The sequence below is a fragment of the Glossina fuscipes genome, unplaced genomic scaffold (genome assembly GCF_014805625.2).
Source record: "Glossina fuscipes isolate IAEA_lab_2018 unplaced genomic scaffold, Yale_Gfus_2 2, whole genome shotgun sequence".
Taxonomy (NCBI): domain Eukaryota; kingdom Metazoa; phylum Arthropoda; class Insecta; order Diptera; family Glossinidae; genus Glossina; species Glossina fuscipes.
Genome location: NW_023998416.1, coordinates 10,489,795 through 10,508,969, shown reverse-complemented (window position 1 = coordinate 10,508,969; position 19,175 = coordinate 10,489,795). Strand labels below are relative to the sequence as shown.

The window sequence follows — 19,175 nt, the reverse complement described above, 5'->3', positions numbered from 1 at the left end:
ATATATCAGATTTTTTTTCTTTTTTTTTGTTGTTTTCTTTTCTAACAAAGGTAAAGCCTTGAAGTTGTTTCGTGAGAAAGTTTTTTGTAAGGGGGAAAACAAATGCAGATTTTCTTTGTCGCGACGCGCACCATTTGTTTCTACATCGATGTTCCTTTAAAGTAATCTTGCAACACTTGTTCCAACAGCGTTTGCAAATTATTGAAATGTTTTCTCCAATAATTGCTTCTGATCGCTGCAGTTGAAAGTGCACCGTCGCCAAATTACTGTTAATTAAATGTTTTTGTAAAAAAATTTGGGTAAGTGTCTCGCTGTGTTAGTAGAAAATATAAATGAAGTGATTATATATATATACACGAAAAACTCACTTGAATTTATTAGATGTTGCTCGCAAGATGCTTTCATCTCCTTAAAGAGAACCCAACTGTGAGAAAGGAAGAAAGTTATATTCACCTCTTAAGGAATCTTAAATACGTTCCAGTTTAATTATGGCAAAAATTTTTTTTCTAATTGGAAGGTTTTCAATTAGCGAAAACATCAGCACTTTCGCACAAAACAGCCCTCGACAGCCCTTTTAAATATTTTCAGGTTGGTATTGAAATCAATACCTACCTACAATTTGATTTGTCCATTTTGTTTGAGTGTGTGGTCAGATTATAGATGATTTGAAGGGAAACCGATTCCGATGAATATTCAGTTTTACTCTGAATTTCTTTGCGGCTAAAAATCTCAACAATTAAGCGGAGTTTAGCGTTTACTGAAAATCGTGCATAGATTAGGTATTTATATGCCTTACGTTATTCAACTTAAGTTTCGGAATAATTTCACAAAAAAAAAAAAAAATAAAACAACTTTCTCTGTCAACGAAAAGAAGGTCGCCTCACCTCGAATATTTTTGACTTAATTTTTGATAAGTAAGGCTTTCTTTTACGTAGGATGCAGGATTGATTTGTAAACGGCAATTATTCTTGTTGGTATATAATACATGGGATTTCATACTTTGCGTGTATGATAGTAAGGAAAAGCGTTCGAGTGAGATGCAATAATGATGGAGGCTTTTTTTACCCCGGAACATTATGTATAAACAGCGTTACAACTCATAAGCACATGAACCCATTATCTTGCGGTAGGCATCTTCGAAGAGGATCTGAAGACTAACAGCAATTTTGATGGGCGACGGCAAAGCTTTACTCTGACGCAGATAATGGGATTGAGGAAGCTTCCAACGGGAACCGCATTCATCAACACTCGGCACTCCATACACACCCATAGTCCCTTTCGTAGCTTCTAGTCGTCGATCCTCAAATGTAATATGTCCGGTATTACGATCCACAAAGAAAAGTGTACAAATAACTGTACAGCGTATCTCTCAACCCGGTGGTAAAGGCCTTTCATATATGAGACCATGAGTGCATGGATTCTTCCATCTTATATGTGATTATCAGATTGCACTGATTGGCCGACTCTTTCGGTTCTTAATTAGTATTTTCACGTGCTTCAACTCAGAAAGATAAACCAAGTGTATCGAATTCTTTCATTTACGGCCATTTAAATATAAATTTTTTTTTTTTTAATTTTCTGTTTACTGTTTTTCATGCATTAAAATATTATCTTACATTTTCCCGATCATTACATCTTTTCCTTTTTCACTTTACATTCTTAGTTGACATTACTGCTACGTGTAGAATGTTGGCAAAGAGAGAGAGAGAGACTTGTTATAAAAATTATTTCATTTCTTCCGTCGTGCTTGCGGTTGTTGTCAGATAAGGTTTTAAGAGGAAAAAAAAAAAAATAAAAGAACCGAACACAACAACAAAAAGGTCGTTTAATAGAAATTTTAATTATAAAATTTATTAAAAGGAAAAGAAGAGAGTACAGAATGACTTTTTTCTTCCTTAATACTTTACGATTTGATTACATTTCCTGTTACCACTGTAGTGCCGGCATTTGTAGCGAAAAGAAAAAAAATGTTCGCAATTTTTTTTCTTCCTCTTGCGTTTACATGCAATTGACATGAAATAGTTGATATATAGAATATTAACAACATAAATTGTATACAAACACCTTGACGTTAAACATGCAAACAAAAAATATATATATATACATATATATGTATTTATGTATATACGTAAATAAATCCTCTTATGTTCTCAATTTAAATATCAACAACATGCATAAAACATTTATAAACAACAACAAGAACAACAACCATAACATAAACTTTACATCGTTTCAATTTATCAAAAGGGCTAAAGTTCAATGGTACCCTAGTGCAGCTCTGCATTCTATACACTCTTGGCGCTGTCGTTCACATGAGAACACAAATTGCCCTTAAATTTTGTGAGAAAAAGAAACAACACCACTACTAAAAAAAAAAAAAAAAAACGAAGGGAAGGCATAACGTGCCGTTAAACTATTGTAGAAAATTAATATCATTCGCACCCGAATTGCACGAAATCCTAACCGTATTATATATAAATATTCTTGTGCTCTTGGCAATGCAATAGGTATGTGTAGATTTGCATAGTAGTGTGCATTTTGATTGCCATGTTTTTTTAGAAGGGTCTTTAGATATATTACCAAGAAAATCACAAGATTTTATTCTACGCTGACAAAAACATCCACACGACATTCGTTCAGTTTGAGTCAACCTTGAACTAACAAATTGAATATGCGTTACAGTATGAAGTTTCTTATCGAATTATTTCGAGAGTTTTTATATCCACAATCGAAGAATTACGATATATTTATTTTATCAAAATGTTTACAATATCCAGAATAAAGTTTCAGAGATTTTATTAAGTGCCTATATTTTTAATCAATGTTTCGCACGGCTTTAAACATGTCCACCTGCTTGTCCGCTCGCTACTATAGCAGTCAAGCGTTCTCTCGCTCACAAAATCAAATTTCCCGACAATTGGGAATTCTTCGCTGCAGCATGGTTTTCTAGTTTTTATTTTGTTTATTTATTTTTGATTTTCTATTTCTGTTATTTGTTGTTTGACAAAAAAAATTGGCCACGCCCACTCAATATTACAGAATATCGGAAATTCCTTTTTTTCGTTTTTTATATGATTTTTTTTCTTTTTTTTACGTAAGCTAAGGGGCCAAAGCTGAATATAATTATTTATATCTGAACACGTATCTAAATAGAATAATGGTTCTTGGCTAAGAGGAAGAAAATTTTATCAGACCAGTTCGCTTTTAAGGTAAAAATTAAGAAAAAAACTAAATGCTCCTTTACATATTAAGCAACGCCTACTACATTTTTCGTGCCTTGTGTGATATGCTCGCTAAGCCCTTTAATTTATTTTACAAAGCATTTAGCACAAGTTTGGGCGTTCATGGTCACTCTTGCCTTTGTATATGCAAATCGAGCGCGAGAAGCCATTCTAATGATCTTCTGCTATAAACCTACTCATCGGGTAATGCCGACTTACACAGCCATCCACTATCAGCAGCTACTTCTTCGCAAGATCATAAAATCTAACTGACACTGCTACAGCTAGTTTTGTATGATGCTCGTAGCAGAGCACCCTTAAAGAAAGTAAGCAAAAAAAAGGACACTTTCTTCAGATTATCCGGCTGCATGTACTAGGAGGAATGCCTTGCCAGATTATAGGTAAATAGTTTAAACTTGAAACCGTTCATGGCTGAGAGCCTTGTGTTAGTCACTGCGCGTGAATACGAGGAGGTGAGGATTTCAGTACATGTACTTCCTCTTCCTTAATACATCGCTTCGTCACTGCCTTCATCATACAATTGGTTTGCCGGACGGGTTTTCTTTAATATTTTGTCCATCTCTTAGTGTTCTGCGTAGTTGCTACGTTATCTGCACCTCTCAGAAGAGCAGTGCTAATGTTTTACGACTATGTTCGGAAAATCGCGTTTCTTCAGCTCCCGCTCACAAATATTTGGCTTGAGCCAATAAATTATCACAAGATGGCATTACACCTGACAGCATATCCGAACAAATCAATTTCAATTTTTTTCAATTACTTTTTTTATTATGTGGAAAATTGTAAATGAAGCATGTCGGCGAAATGAAGCGTTTTTAGCTCACGACGTAAATGTTTATTACTTGAATTAGAATTTTTACCTTTCAAAGGCTTAATATTTGTTCAACGACCTGGCATTATTTCGTACATGCGATAAGCATTAAATTTCAAAAGCTTTGTTTAAACTGATTGTAACTTTATTTTTGTTTTCAGTTGTAAATAAAATCCACATAAGAAACAATAACAACATCAATATTATTATGCAACGATAATAATTTTGCCAGCAAACATACACAATATCGTGATGTATGTGAAATCCTCGTAACGGTATGTCTTCGCAGTACAATACCCTTCGGTGTAAAATCTGTAAAACATAAAGCGATCTCGTATCTCCCTATTATCACTTAACTAACAATTTGCCACCGCCACTGTTGTCATTATTGTTAACGAAAAAACAAAAAAGAAAAAAAAAAAAAAGAAAGTAAAAAAAGTAAGGAAAAGAGAATTGCTTACATTTGCTTCGGTACTTGATCCCGAAACCCATTACAGTAACACGGTTATGGTTAGGTATTGTCGTTGCTATTATTATTACCAGCGCTGCTGCCGTTGTTGCTGTTGTTTTTATTATTATTGGTAAATGCTTTGTTTTCATGTCATTGCCGTCAGTGCTGTTACTCGCTCTGGGATTTTCAACACATTTCGTTCACTCTCTCCCTTCGGCTCTTCTTTTTTTTTTCCAATTTTCTTTTCATAACCATACGATAGGAAACAATAACTCTACAGCTCTGATTTATATATACTATGAATTTCTTATAAAAATTTACTTCATATTTACCGCGACATTGTTGCGAAAATTTTTCCATTTTCCTAAAAACATATTTAATAAATTTTAAATTTCACTACCCGTCGTTTCTAATGCTTTTAAAATAATTGCTTGTTAATGATAGGTGCTTTTATTCCATATAGTTGAAGCTATTAATTAAATTAAAGAATTTTGACAAAATTATGCTTTAAAGTAGGCGGAATAATGAATTTATCCCATAAAAAACATTTGCACAACAGTCTTCTAACTGACTGAAGTGAAAGTATATGGCAAAGTAACATTTTTACAAAGAGAAAAATTTGAAAAGAGAATCAATAAAGCAGCGAACTAGTGTGCAATATAGATCAGCGCGTTTGTCGAAGCCCATTCGACATAGTTTTGGTTATGTTCGCGGCCTTAAATTTTTTTTTTTATGCAACAAATTTTTAATATTGAAATTGCCGTCAGATTATATTTAAAAAGCCATGTCAATCGAATCCACAATGTGCACGCAAAGTAATAGAAATTTTTAAATCGTCCATAGTTCCAAAAATTTGCTTAGAACAACAAACTTGGTCTTCAATTATTTTTTTGTTTTCGGCTCGTGTGAAGGCAAATATATAAAGCACGTGTCAAAAAAGTACAAAATCCCGTTTAGGCCTTCACATTAATTTTGTCCTTAACATGATATTAATTGCTAACTGGAACTGATATGAAGTCAATTTTCAGGTTAGGTTCGTATATGGTATTATTAGCAACAGACGTTACTTGAATATTTTTTTATACTACCTTGGGTGTGATCCAGAATACATTAAGTTATTGTGAACGTGTGTGACATCCAAAAGGGCTAATTTCATTATCGTGGTCGGCTAGGTATTATTTTCTACATTGTTCTAAGCTTGCCCGTTTGTCCGTCCGTCTGCTTGTTCGTCTGTCTGTCTGTCCGTCTTATGTCTGCCCATTTGGAAATGTGTGTCCCGTCGGACACCCATTGTATAAAATTTTCTTAAATTAATTGTAATCTACGCCACTTACTGGTATATTAAGTTTGTGGCGATCTTTGCAACAACCAGAAGAACTTAATATGGGGACCTCTTCTTATATCGATGCATTCTGAATCACTTACTGAATTGATCTAAAGTTGCTCATCTGTTTGTCTTGTTTTCTTGTGTGATATTTTGATAATATTTAACATAATGACACGTCTCAGCTTGAGCACGAAACTGATTGAAAAAGCACTTCACAGTGTTTGAGAATACGAAAGGGAAACTTGCCGAGATCCTACATGTAGCTGTAGTGTAACGAGATTAATTCTTGCAATACTTCATTGCCAGAAATAATTATTCTTCGAATAGATAAGCAATCATTTATTTGATACGGATAAGGAGGATACGATAGCTCAACGAAATTAAAATTAAGTACATAGCAAGAAAATATTGTGTTAGATGAAATGGTGTACGATGATTAATAGTCGGCCTTATCCAACTAAAATGGTTTTACTTGGTTTGTTTTGTAGAATTCGCTTTAAATAATTTTTTTCATCTTGAAGGTTCTGGAAAACTGTTGCCATATCAAAAACGATGATATATAGGCGTGTAACACTTGGCAGCCTCTCTTGGATCATGAAGCAAAACCGAACTAGTGTTATTATAATTAATTTACTAAGAGAAATAAACTGTAAGTCTTAAATCACTAGCATCTAACTCTATCGCACTTGACTTTGAAGACACGACCATTGCGTTGTTGGTGGAGAAAATTTGCTTACAGTGCTAATTAGTCGGATAGCTAAATAGTAAATGTAACAGAGGAAATAGAACCGCAACGTCAGCAGAGAATTTCGGTCAAAAACTCGACTAATGTTATTGACCAAGAATTATATTTGTCGGATACAATTCTTTCCTGTTACTATGACCGTAACTGTGACATCTTTCATGAATCCTTATGTTATTTAAGGCCTTGTAAAAGCTTCTAGAACAATCAGGTATGGAAAAAAGTATTTAAAAAGTACTTCGATATCTCAGTTTGGTATTGATATGAGCTCCTTGCTTACCAATGAAACACGTTTTGAAATTGTTGCTAATTCTTAGCACATTTTTATCTATATCTTCATGTACATCTGTTTCCTTTTCTTACCAAATGATGTATTTAATCACTTTTCTTGGCATAGATTGCTTTTTTTATGAAATTTAAGTTAAGTAAATATGAAAAAAGCGCGGAATTTAAATATTTTTTAATGAGACTCTTATAAGAAGAAACTTAAATAAAAAAAAAAAAATTTATATGAAATATTTTACCAATGTCTAGCAGAATATAATCTCAGTTTCGTCATCTGTGGTATATTTAATCATTAACGTTAACATTTGTCGCAGCAGTCTGTCAGTTAGCTATGCGCACGTCACACCCCCTTAGTACATAATTAATAATAGGTAAGTTTTACATGTTCATCATTATCGTCATCATCATTATCATTAGGGAAAAATGTCAGTCATGTTATTTTAGCTGCTATTGCTGTTGTTTTTTTAAGCTTTTCTTAATGTCACTTTGTGTGTCTGATGATGTGCGTTTCTTGCTCATGCTATATATATAATGGTTTTTCCACCCTTCTTCTTCCCCTTTTAAATCTCTTAAACAATTTTCATTGAAATTCATAGAAATAAATTTTGTACAACTATGAGTAAAACTATCTTTTGACACGCACGCATTTATTTTAACACTAACACCAGTTTCGTGTTATTTTCTAAGTGAAACAAAGTAAAATAGCGCAGCCAACAGGAGTCGTAAATTGTTCATCACTACGTACGATGTGCACGGAAGGCAAAGTATGTATGGATAGTAAATGAGTAGCCTCGACACGTACGTATGTACGTTCGTACGGCAAAATTAAACTTATGAAAGGCAAATGGTTGACGGTGTAGATAAAGTTTATTTAGCTTAAATTTTTCCCTTAACATAAGGACGTACAACCACGCGAACGCTCTTACCTAAATATAAGTACAACTTGGATATGTTTGTTCTTTCTTCAGACATTTATTTTGCTATTGTTGATGTTGCTGTTGTTATTCATTGAGTGGTAAATAGAACTCAAAATGGTGCGTTTTTAACCTGTAAGCTGCTGCTGCCTCTATTTCTTTTATAAAAGCATAGCGCTAATGATTTCCTATATTTAAAGTTATTTTCGTTTTTGTTCTTTTAATTCTTCTTTTTCCCGAGGCTTCTTCCTCTATTGTATCCTGCTGGACTAAAGGTGGCTTTTTCGTTTTATACCCTTTACTTTTTTGTCTTTTCACATCTAATGTTGGCAATAAATTTTCTTTAAATATATATATATATATATATATATATATATATGTATACATATATATATATATGTATATGTATATAGAGCATTGTTTTTTTTTTCAATTCAGGTAGAACTTGTTGGTATTTGTGATTAGTTTATTTTTTCCTTGTTGTTTTTTTTTTTTCGCCTATTCTCAAATGGCAAATAAATATAAAACAGTACAACATGGTAATAGAACGCGTTCACCATCACCCATTACCATCGCCATTCGTATGTATGTAAATAATAAGAATTTCTTGGCATTTTTCATTGTCATGTACATAATTTTTATAGCTTTGTTATAAATACGCCCTAGGTGCAAAATATTCTAACGTTTGCAATACACCAGTAGTGTATATATAATACGAACAACAATTATAGCTTCTTTCATGTATATGAACCTTCGTTTCTTAAACATATTTTTCCTGCTTTCCGCATTTTAATACATATGTATATATATATTTATGTATGTATATATATATATATATATTTTTTTTTTTTTTCTTTCATATTTATTCCCTGCCTTTCAGGTGGCAAGAGAAACACGTACATATGTTTATATACATTTTTATATATATATATATATATATATATATATGTATATGACCGTATAAATTTTCTGTCGTTATCTCTGATCTATGAAATGTACATTTATTTGGGTAAGCAATTCTAGACAAAATCTGTTATGAAATGCGTGAAATTACTGCTAAATGTTTTTCCTTTTTTTTCTTGCTAACTGCACGTATACCTGAAAATCATCACATTTTCTGCTTTTTCTTTTTTTTTTTTGTTTTTTTCAACTTAACTATTGCCAATGCTAATACGACCTCAATTTAACCTTTAAAACAAAGATGGAATACAGAAACCTTTCACTGGTTAACTGTAATATTTCTTGTTGAAATAAGTAAGAAAATTAAATGCATTTTATGGCAATTTCTTTATGCTTAACCCCTTAAAAAAATAATTAAAAATTGCAAAACTATTTGTAAATTTGAAGTTTATAAGTTTACAGAGCTGATTGAGGCAATGCTTGAAGCAAATGCACAAAAAGCCAGGAGGAATAATGTATGACTGAAACTTCTTATATGTAAATAATATTTTGATTTTTTTTTTTTTCATGTTGGCAATTCAAGCCCATTTTCATTATTATTCCGTACTTCTAAACTGATAAACGCAGCCTAGCGACTCTATTGTACGTTGTATTTCTTAGATGTACTGTGTGTGACATTCGCCGATAGAAGCTTGTTGCTTTATAAGACTTACTTGACGCTTTCAATTTTTCCGAAAGTTCAGGTGCAGGTAACCTAGATGTTGTGCTTGCACGATGTTAGCATGCTATCGTTCAGTAAAGCGATAGATGTCATTTACTGCACTGGGTTTTTCTCTGCTCCAAACTGGAATAATCGGGAAAAAAATGCAGCTGAAGCTACGGAGATAACCAAATTGGCTTAGACCGAAAAGTTTGCGAGTTTTCCTACAAAAAAATGTAGTTTTAAAAACCATGAGCAAAAGCAATCTAGAAAGTCATTTCTAGCTTTGGGTGCGAATATCTTCTGATTGCGTCGCATTTTTCAGACCCGTCTCTTTGCAACTAGTGCTGCTTCAGAACGATGCTTTGCAAAGTTGAAGAGGTGCGAAAGTCGATCGATGTCTATGCATGTCTGATGCATTTTGACCGTAACCCGCGACCCTAATCAACTATCCATAAGCTACCCGATAGACTGCAAACGACTATAGTTAATGATAATAAATATTTCGATTATTAAGCTCTTAAGTTTATTTTAAGTAAGGTTGGATTTTATTAGATTTTGGCACTTCTTATGTGCAAAAAAGAGTACACTCCAAAGTAGGTCTTCAGATATTTCATTGAAGAAAAAAACCACCTACTGGAAAGTGATAATTGGCGTCTAGTATATACAGAACGGAACTGTCTATGCCGTGATAATGCTTCAAAAGAAGATCTACCTAATCGCCTACTTTAGGGAAGTACTTTGAAGCCAGAGCCACATCCTTCAAGCTATGAACTTGGCTTGTAAAAATAAACTCAAAACCTGTTATTGTCAGTCATAGACTGTTTGTGCTGAAAGCTTTCCGGAAGCTTTCCACTTCAACTGGAGAGCCATTTACAAATTACGGAACAAATTACGCAACAAGCGGTGATAAGATTGAAATGCTTTGGCAATCTGCTTATATTAATTTATTGCGAAGTATGCAAACTGATCGAGCGACGAAGTGTAATGCTTTTGCGGCTCTAATTATAGATGATATCGTGGAAAAACTGAACCTTCAAAGATAAAGCGAAAAGAAAGTTGACGGAGAAAATTATAGGAGCTAATCTACAATGCTAGTATCAGGTATATTCCTCTATTAACCCCCATCTAGTTCCTTCATTATATCCAATTAATATTGACAAAATGAAAATCAAAATATTTGCGAGAATTCGCTTTGGTCATACAATTGCAACACACCAGTGGATCCTTAAGAAATGCTTTTCCTCAACTTGTTATTGTCGACAAACTATTACAATACAACTTGTGACACACAACTAGCGCAATGGACATTCTGAAATTAGCTATAGAACGTAATATCAATCTAATATATTACTTTATTAGCGCTGCTAGACTTGATGCCTGATTTTTTTTTGTCTGCAATAGAGCCGATACCTTGTGTTGCTAGTGCTCAATTTTCTTTAATTAGTTTACGAATTTATTCCGCTGATCTGAAAAAATTATAATAATAATTATAACAGTCTGCAGATTGGACAAAATTTATTGGTACACCCTATATTTATTTATATGGCATTTCTAAATTTTGTTAAGTTACTACGTTAATGTATTGTTATTTACTACAAATTTTGTCAATTGAATTTTGCTTCGTGTCCGGGTGTCATGTCGTAGACAGACCTTAAAATGTAATTAGATTATGTAAAACCTACAAAATGCTAACGAAAAATATTCGATTGCTGACTTTTACTTTCATTTTTGCACAATAGTTATGGTTTGCTTTGATGCATAGAGTCCAATTAGGAAATCGTAGCAGAAGCCCTTTCGCTCTTGCGATATATGGGGTAGTTTGTTTTTCTATTGTGCTATCCTAGAATACATTACTTATTTTCTACCTCGAGGAGGCTACTGTAAACAATGTATTAAAGGTACAGTTCCATACTTTAGACAAATTTTAGTTTTTTAAAAAATGATTGCCGATTAATCTCGTTTTCTTTTCCGAAATGCAGAGATGACAGTTGAAAAGAAAGATTTATAGGATGTTGAGCCTGTGTTAACCAAACACATATTAAATATGTTCCTTTTAATGGGAGAATTTTGATGCGTTTGTGGTAAATCTAAATACACTTGTTCGTGCCATAGATGATGCAGGCGGAACCGTCATCAGGTCTCGCTTGGTATTAACTTTGAATTTTCATGTTGTTTTTCCTGCAAAGACAGCCTTCAACCAGCACATCTATTTCGCATACTTGCAAGGAATTTGAAAAAAACTCGATGCAGGACCCTCTGCGCCTTTATAGCAAATCCTACAATAGCTTCTGATTGCAACATCGATTTACAAGCGTCTCCTTTTGATACTCGTAGTCAGGTCGCGTTGAAGAATTCGATTTGTTCTTCATATCACCTCGCGTGTTTGATCAGGCCTTTTGAGAAAAAGGCGAATACCAGGTGCTTTTTATCAAGTCGGTTCGTTCTATGGTTGAAAATAGCCTTTACGTTACAAGGTATCAAAACAACAAGGAATTGCTAAAGGCCCCATAAAATGTATGAACATATGTCAAATTCGGAAATTACCTAAGAATAACCATTTATCTGTCTGTCCATCTATCTATTCACCAAAGTGTGTAAAAATCCTTCCATGCGTCGTGGTATTAAAAATGTGCCAAATGTGCGATCAAAGGATTCATTGACAATACAACATAAACGGGGAACACGTCTGCTTTCTCTGCCGATTTCTTGTAAATCCCAATGAAAATTGCTATGTATATCTGGCGGAAATGAAAAATATCAGCCATGCCCATTGAATGTTATCGAGTTGAGTTTTTCCAGTGTTTTTAGGATAAAGAAAATTGAATCTATTTACAGAAAAATCGATGGCAGCCAAATATAATTCTTTTACCATTCATTGCGAAGGTATGACGATATAGGATGAAATCTACACCAATACACTTTCTTGAAAGAGTTTCGCTATAAGTTACGTTAGTGATTAACTTTGCCGGAGTTTTTACGGATTCACTAATTTTGCTAAACTAAACAACTATAATATATGCTATGCTTCTTCTTCCTGGATTCTTTAGACTCTGTGGCATATATATTATAATTATTCGTAAAAGCAAATATGTATGTAAATAATTTTGTTTGTGCATATTAATGAATTAAATTATACTGAATATTGAATTATGCTTATGTAACTTACTTAAATGTAAGCCTTTTATGTTATATTTTAATCTTCAAAAGATTGTTCTTTCTTTTAAATATTTTATGCTGCTGCCGATGGTAATGCTTCTATCTATGCAGTTTGATAATTCATTTCATTTTGTTTGCTCATTAATTATTATGGCACAGCGTAAGCCTCTAATCTTAAGCATATCTTAATTTATTGTTTATTTAATCTTTAATTATAGTAATAGTTTCATAATAAATATAAAGTAATAATGTACATGTACATAAGTGAAAACATTTGAATTTTTCAAACGTCACATGAACAAAGTATTACGAACAGAAGCACTTTTCCTAATCTTTAACTCTCTCAGACCTTAAATTTTTTTCTAATGCGCTTCAGTGTTACCGAATCGATGTTAGAAGTATAAAAGAAATTTCTATTCATTCAATTCATTTGCTTTACCGGACATAAGTGTTCAGTTTTTGGGGTAAGAAAAAATTGTTTTTTTTTTTTTAAATCAAAGGTAAAAAGTACCAACAATTTTGAAACCTATTAATAAACCCCTTGGCAATGGGAAAATTTGAATCTGACCAAATCAATCCTGCACGAGGTGGCAGCAGATCTTCAGTAAGTCAAATTTGATATTTAAGGAACATGAACTAACCAAAGCTATTGAAATAAGAAAAAACTTAATTGTAGTAATCTACGTACATAAATCTATATGAATGAAAACGTGTGTCTGCTCGTTTGTTTAAATATTGTAAAATCCGAAAATTCTCCGTCGATTGCCTTTGAAAATTTTGACACATCGTGCCAATCGGATAGAGTTGGGTTTTTAGTCAGCGTACGCGCGGAAGCAGATGAAGCGGCTCTTTACTCAGCGAAATGTTTGCATTTACTCAATCTCGCCACGACACATACTACAATAGCATATTGTCGTGAAAATTATAAGGTCAAAGCTTTCCAACGACACGTGGTTTGCAGTAAAAAAATTTATAAGCGACGTGATAGAAACAACGATTCTGGCCGCACCTTTCAAAGATGAAGATATATTTTTCATTTCCCCGTATTCCTGTGATTCCGTCGTATATACTACTTCAGTTTAAGAGATTGCGATTCTCAATTCAATTGACATTTGCTATCACCACTAATAATGGTCAAGGGCAATTCTTGGCTTGGATTGCTTCCCATAGAAGCAATTGTGTGTTGGGTGTTTTCTAGCCGCCAAACCAGGTAATCTCTATATCTGTACAGACATTGGGACATCAAAAAATATTGTAAAGTACGAATGTGCTCTCCTCCCCTTCAATTTAGTCGAACCGAGCGGCAGGTGACCTGGTACAACTAGTATATTTTAAAGTCTTAAGTACTTTGCGCTCGGATTGTAAAAAATTAAAAAAAAAACGAAGTTATAAGTTTAATATATCATCTATTTGCTGCCGCGTTCTCCTGTATCGCCTCTCCTTCTTATTACTCTCTTCATTTTGAATGAGAAATATTTCATTTGTCTTCTTCTTCTTTTTCCTTTTAGCAAATAAACAACCGAAAATTCGCTGAGATGTGTAAAAAAGGCTCAATGTGAACACAGAGTTCTTTTGTTAACTCAGTCAGTAGCAAATAATTCGGTTTTCTTTTTTTTTATGATTATTACTTTTCTATTTAATTTTTATTTTTGTGGAATTTTTTTTTTTTTTTTTTTTATTTTTCCTTTCCTTTCCTTTTTTTTTTTTTTTTTTTTTTTTGTTTCCTTACCTTCAGTTTTCGTTTTTCATTAAAATTCTATTGGTTGTACTTTGTTGCGTTTTAAAATTCTTACCGACAAAGAGAAATTTAATATATAAATATTTTTTATTTTTTTTATATAATCAGTCTTTATCACTCAACCTTAAATACATCTTTTATGGATTCGGGGGGTGGATTTTACGTTGATTTTTCGGCTTGAAAATTGAGGATAAGGAAACTAATGCAAACTTTGACTGTACGCCACGAAGTATTAGTTGAACTGAGTTTACTGCATATTAAAAAGGGGGGAAAAAGAAAAATCAAAGTTTAAATATAACGTGACATGTGAGCGAAATTCAAGCATAACAGAACTATATATGAAATTTCTTCCTCCGCATATTGAAGCTATGTAATGATTCTGTTGTTCGATAAACGATGAATATGGAAAGATTTTACGTGCATTTATCCGCAAGCGGGAAATCAAAAAGCTTGAATTGAATGTCCTAACAACGAATGGCCATAACAAAAGTATTTATATAATTATATTTTGTTTTCATACATGAAAATGGATGACCTTTTTTTTTTTTTGGGTTGTAAACTGAATATTATCTGTGTGGAATATTTTATGTTGCTTTTTTCAGTAAATATATATTTACTACTCAAGCTTAAAAAATTGTATATGCAAATATATGAATCGATGATCAAATTTAGTAGCAATCCAAAATTAAATATCGTTGTTCTCTAACCACATTATAATATTCGCGTCTTTACCTTAAGAAAATGAAAATTTTCTGTAGAATAAAAAAATCGATCAACTTTTAATTAAATAAGTAGATCGTTGAAGAATTATGCAAAGGGAAGCAAAATTCATTCATAAACACAGTCATCATATAATGCAGAAACAACTTATATTCGGTGAGCACGAAATCTTGTACACCTATCACTATTTATTCTGCCTTATCACGGTGCGTGTCAGTTGTTATGATCAGATCAATACTAAGCAAAAAAAAATCAAAAGGAACGATAATTTCATCACTTATACCTGGGGAGCGTGATTGACTTCTTCCATTTGTAAACTTGAGTCCTAGGTTTCTCTATAACAAAATGTAGAAAATTTCAATCTTCTCATATGATCTACAATTGATGAAAGCCCATAAAATCTTGCTTAGAGGAGCAGAGGCGTTGCAGTTAGCACTCGACTATGGACGCGTCCTCTAACTTGAGCGCAAAATATTTTTTTTTTTAAATTTTTCTACCAGCTTTGGGGTTTTTTTATTCGATTTGGTATACAATCGAATAATAACAAACACACTTTTTTTGTACGAATTTTTTTCTCTATTGATGACAGCATTTTTGGTCCGCTAGCGTGCACGCTCCTTATACAGTAGCCGTGAATAGTTGTGCGATTGTTTTTCATTCCTAATTTAACTTTAAATTTTTATATGTTGTACTTATGTTTTTGTTGTTTTTGTCTTATAAATATATAATACCGATTTCAGTACTACGGTTTTTGCATCGGTTTTTGGGAAAAAGAGTTTCTTCATATGATACGATTTTGTAAAGTTGTGGAATATATCCGCAATTTCACCATTTGTCGTATGAATTTTTTCACGTTATTTACTTTTTTTCCAAGTTTTCTAAGAAACACGTCTATCGTGCAAAAAAAAAAAATTTAGTGTACGCGTTTGCCATGTCGCATTTGAGTTGTCGTTGTAGTGCCATAGAAAGAAAGGGAACAATATAATTCGCCGATATACTGCCAAACTAAGGGTGTGAAGATAAATTCCAATTTAACTAGCAAGGACACCTACCATAACTGTTAACAAAATTCTGTTAACGCCTTAACAGAGATTTATTTATTTATTTATTTTAATTCTACTTATACATGAAACTCAACTAAACAAATAACAGTCGAGTTCAATTGGCACTTAATGCAAAACTTATATTAAATTAATGTGAATTTGTTTAGTTTATTTAAAAGGTATTTTCATATAGATTTATGAAATGTCCATAAAAATATTTTCCTTTTTTTAATATGGACGGAGAAGGCTTCCAAAGCCAACTATATCTCAATTGTAATTATTTAAGAGAACTCTCTTATGTCGTTAACAGAGTCTTATTAACAGAAATGGTAGGGGTCTTTGCTAGTTCGAATTCGAATTTATCTTCACAGCCTTTGCTAACCTTATTTTTATTTTTGTATTTTACCAGATATTATACAACAAAGACACCTATTTTAATGAGTATTCTGTATATGCAAATTAAGATTATGTAAGCTCTCGTATACGTGATTGCTGGAACCATTCTTGAGAGTCAGAACACTACTTAAACTTGTTGTTCTTACGCTAAATATGTCGAATGCTTCGTAGAATGTAATATCTTTGTTGTATCTTAGCTGTAGTGGTGATGCAAGCAAAAAATTGCTTAAATATATCTTCAGGGCTCGATATTTCGTAAATTATTTCGGATTTTTTCACGAGAAATCATTTTATTACTTATTTATATATTGTTTTTATATTCTACAAAAGTTTTAAAACGATTAATATTTTTCAGCACAAAAGTGTAAGCTGTAAACGATTCCACGTATAAAGTATTGTGTGCGAAATACGATTTAACGTTTTTTGTCTCGATATTTTTTCACTATATATATAATGGGAAAATAAAAAAATTATTTTTATTTAATTTTTCTTTACAGTTTTACATTTCGGATTTTATCAGCTTGAAAATATTTGATGGTGAGTAAAAAAGTTCAGATTTTATTCAATTTGAAAAAATTCAAGCGTAATATGATTTAATAAAAGAACTCTTTGAAATTTTATGATTTAATAATTAAATTAGAAATAAGTAAAGTTAGAGAAGGAAAAGTAAGGGCTAATGAAAAAAACAGTGAAGAGAAGGACAAGAGAAAATCTCTTTCTCTCTGTCAGCTGTATAGAGAACTAAGAAGATTTAATTTTTTATTGAGCGAATATGAAAAAGTCTGTTATGACATTATAATCATAAGATTGACATAAATTGAATTGATTGATTTTTATTGTATACACAAATAGAAATTTATTTTTTACTTCTTCTTCTGCTACATGAAGTTCCTTTGCACAGCTCTTCTAAATGCAGTTAGCATTGAGCAATTAAATGCTTAACCGGTTTGTTAAGCATCTAATGGATACTTATTGCCACTGAACAAGTTGCCCACTTAGAATGAATGCCCGTAAAAATTAGGTGAAACATAATGGCGAAAATATTATAAAACTTAAAATCTCTTATCGGGCAAATGTTTCGAAGAAAATGGAATGTTCCTCACTTTGGCAATATTAGTGCTTCCTTTGCTTTACTTCAAAAAAAAAAAAAAAAAAAAAATATATATATATATATATATATAGATCGTCCAGTTGTCAACTTTTCATTCCAAGTGCGGATGACATGATTTAAAGCAGAAACTTTATCCGTATAAATAAACTCTTAAAACAAAGTTTTTTTTAAAAAACTTCTAAAGCAGTTTTTTAGCAAATTTTCTCCTTTACTTCTAAAATGTTAGTACATTTCTTGAAAAAAGAATTAATAGTGGCTGCGTTGGCAGCCTTAGGGTTTTTTTTTTTCTAATTGACCAAAAACGATTATAAACTCCAACGTAAGCGCCATTTACTATGCCAACCATTCAGAGGTTGGCATAATTTTGACGAAAAATTCATATTATATACAATGACATTTGACAGCATTATGTGGATGTACCAGTTAATACAGTTTCACTCTTGTCCTGCTTTAAAAGGCTTTTTATTGTAAGCCACCTCCGCTGATTCAAGCGCTTCGGATTACTTGCTATTCTCTTCGAAAGGAAAGAGCCATTAGCTTGTATGCCAAAAATAAATCAGTGAGTGAAATCCGTACGTGAAGTGCAGAGTAGTGCCCGTGATTCGAACAATTGCACTTTTACTGAAGTGCCACTCACTCAACGCAACGCTTTATAGGTGAGCAAAATCTTTACAATAGTTTGATTCAATTAATTTGTGTCGCAAATGAAAGGTACACGACTCCAAAGTTAGGCAAAGGGAGTGAGTATAGGAAATTGCAACAAACAATATTCGGAATTTGATTTTTATTCTTGAGAGAGCTAAAATATAGTTTTAGGCGTTACTTCAATCGCAAGGGTAAATTTCATTTTAGCAAACCTGCATGATGATGAGTTCATAATCATTGACGTTGACTTCATGCTAAAGGGAACAGAGAGAGGGGAAAGAGAGGATTTGAACAATTAGAATGATTGGTGAGGCAATCTAGATTTAATTATTTGAAGTTAGTTCGGTATAGATGCGGATGCCTTTCCTTTGAGGAATGGCAGAAATGTAAACTGAAAATGTTTCCCTAATTGGAGATGAAAAACTGTGCCAAGAGCATTAAGGCAAGTATAAAAATATTTCGAGAAATGAAAAAGACGAACAGAGGAGGATTGCATTTAAAAAAACATACCTTCTTCACATTCAAGGCATCACCACTCGGTGTCGTTTTAAAAAAGACACATATCCTAGAAGTTCACGACAAGGCTCTAAAATGCTGTCGGACTCTGTGCTCTTTGCTAAATAGAAAATCTAAATTAAATTTAAAAAACAAACCTCTAGCTTATAACGCATATGTTCGTTTATGGCTAATCAATGCAGTACTGGGGGAGTGATGGAGTAACGAAAACTACAAAAAATATTGCTCCTCGTAAATGTTTATGTATGTAGAGCTGTAGATTACCTTCATGTATAAGTTACTACGACGGTATGCTGCAAATTCGCCGCAAGACAGAGATGATGAAAATATGTTTATTAATTTTTAAAATCACTTGATATGCTTCATCGAACAATGTACACGTTCGAGATATGTCTTCATAGGAAATTTAACAGCTTGACTCTGAACTCCTCTCTCTCTCTCTCTCTCTCTCTCTCTCTCTCTCTCTCTCTCTCTCTCT

At 32.7% G+C, this 19,175-nt stretch overlaps 1 protein-coding gene across 5 annotated transcripts in view; it reads left to right on the top strand.

Moving 5' to 3' along the window:
- The window catches only part of LOC119632822 (nuclear transcription factor Y subunit alpha-like), a 183,334-nt gene that overhangs the window by 87,234 nt on the left and 76,925 nt on the right, over positions 1 to 19,175 (top strand). For 4 of the 5 annotated variants that reach the window (XR_005246830.1, XR_005246829.1, XR_005246827.1 and 1 more), the window contains exon 3: positions 16,923 to 16,962. The exons of the other annotated variant lie outside the window; for it this stretch is intronic. The gene's annotated coding sequence lies outside the window, so the exon portion shown is untranslated. The remainder of the gene's footprint in view (positions 1 to 16,922; positions 16,963 to 19,175) is intronic. 5 annotated transcript variants of the gene reach the window in all.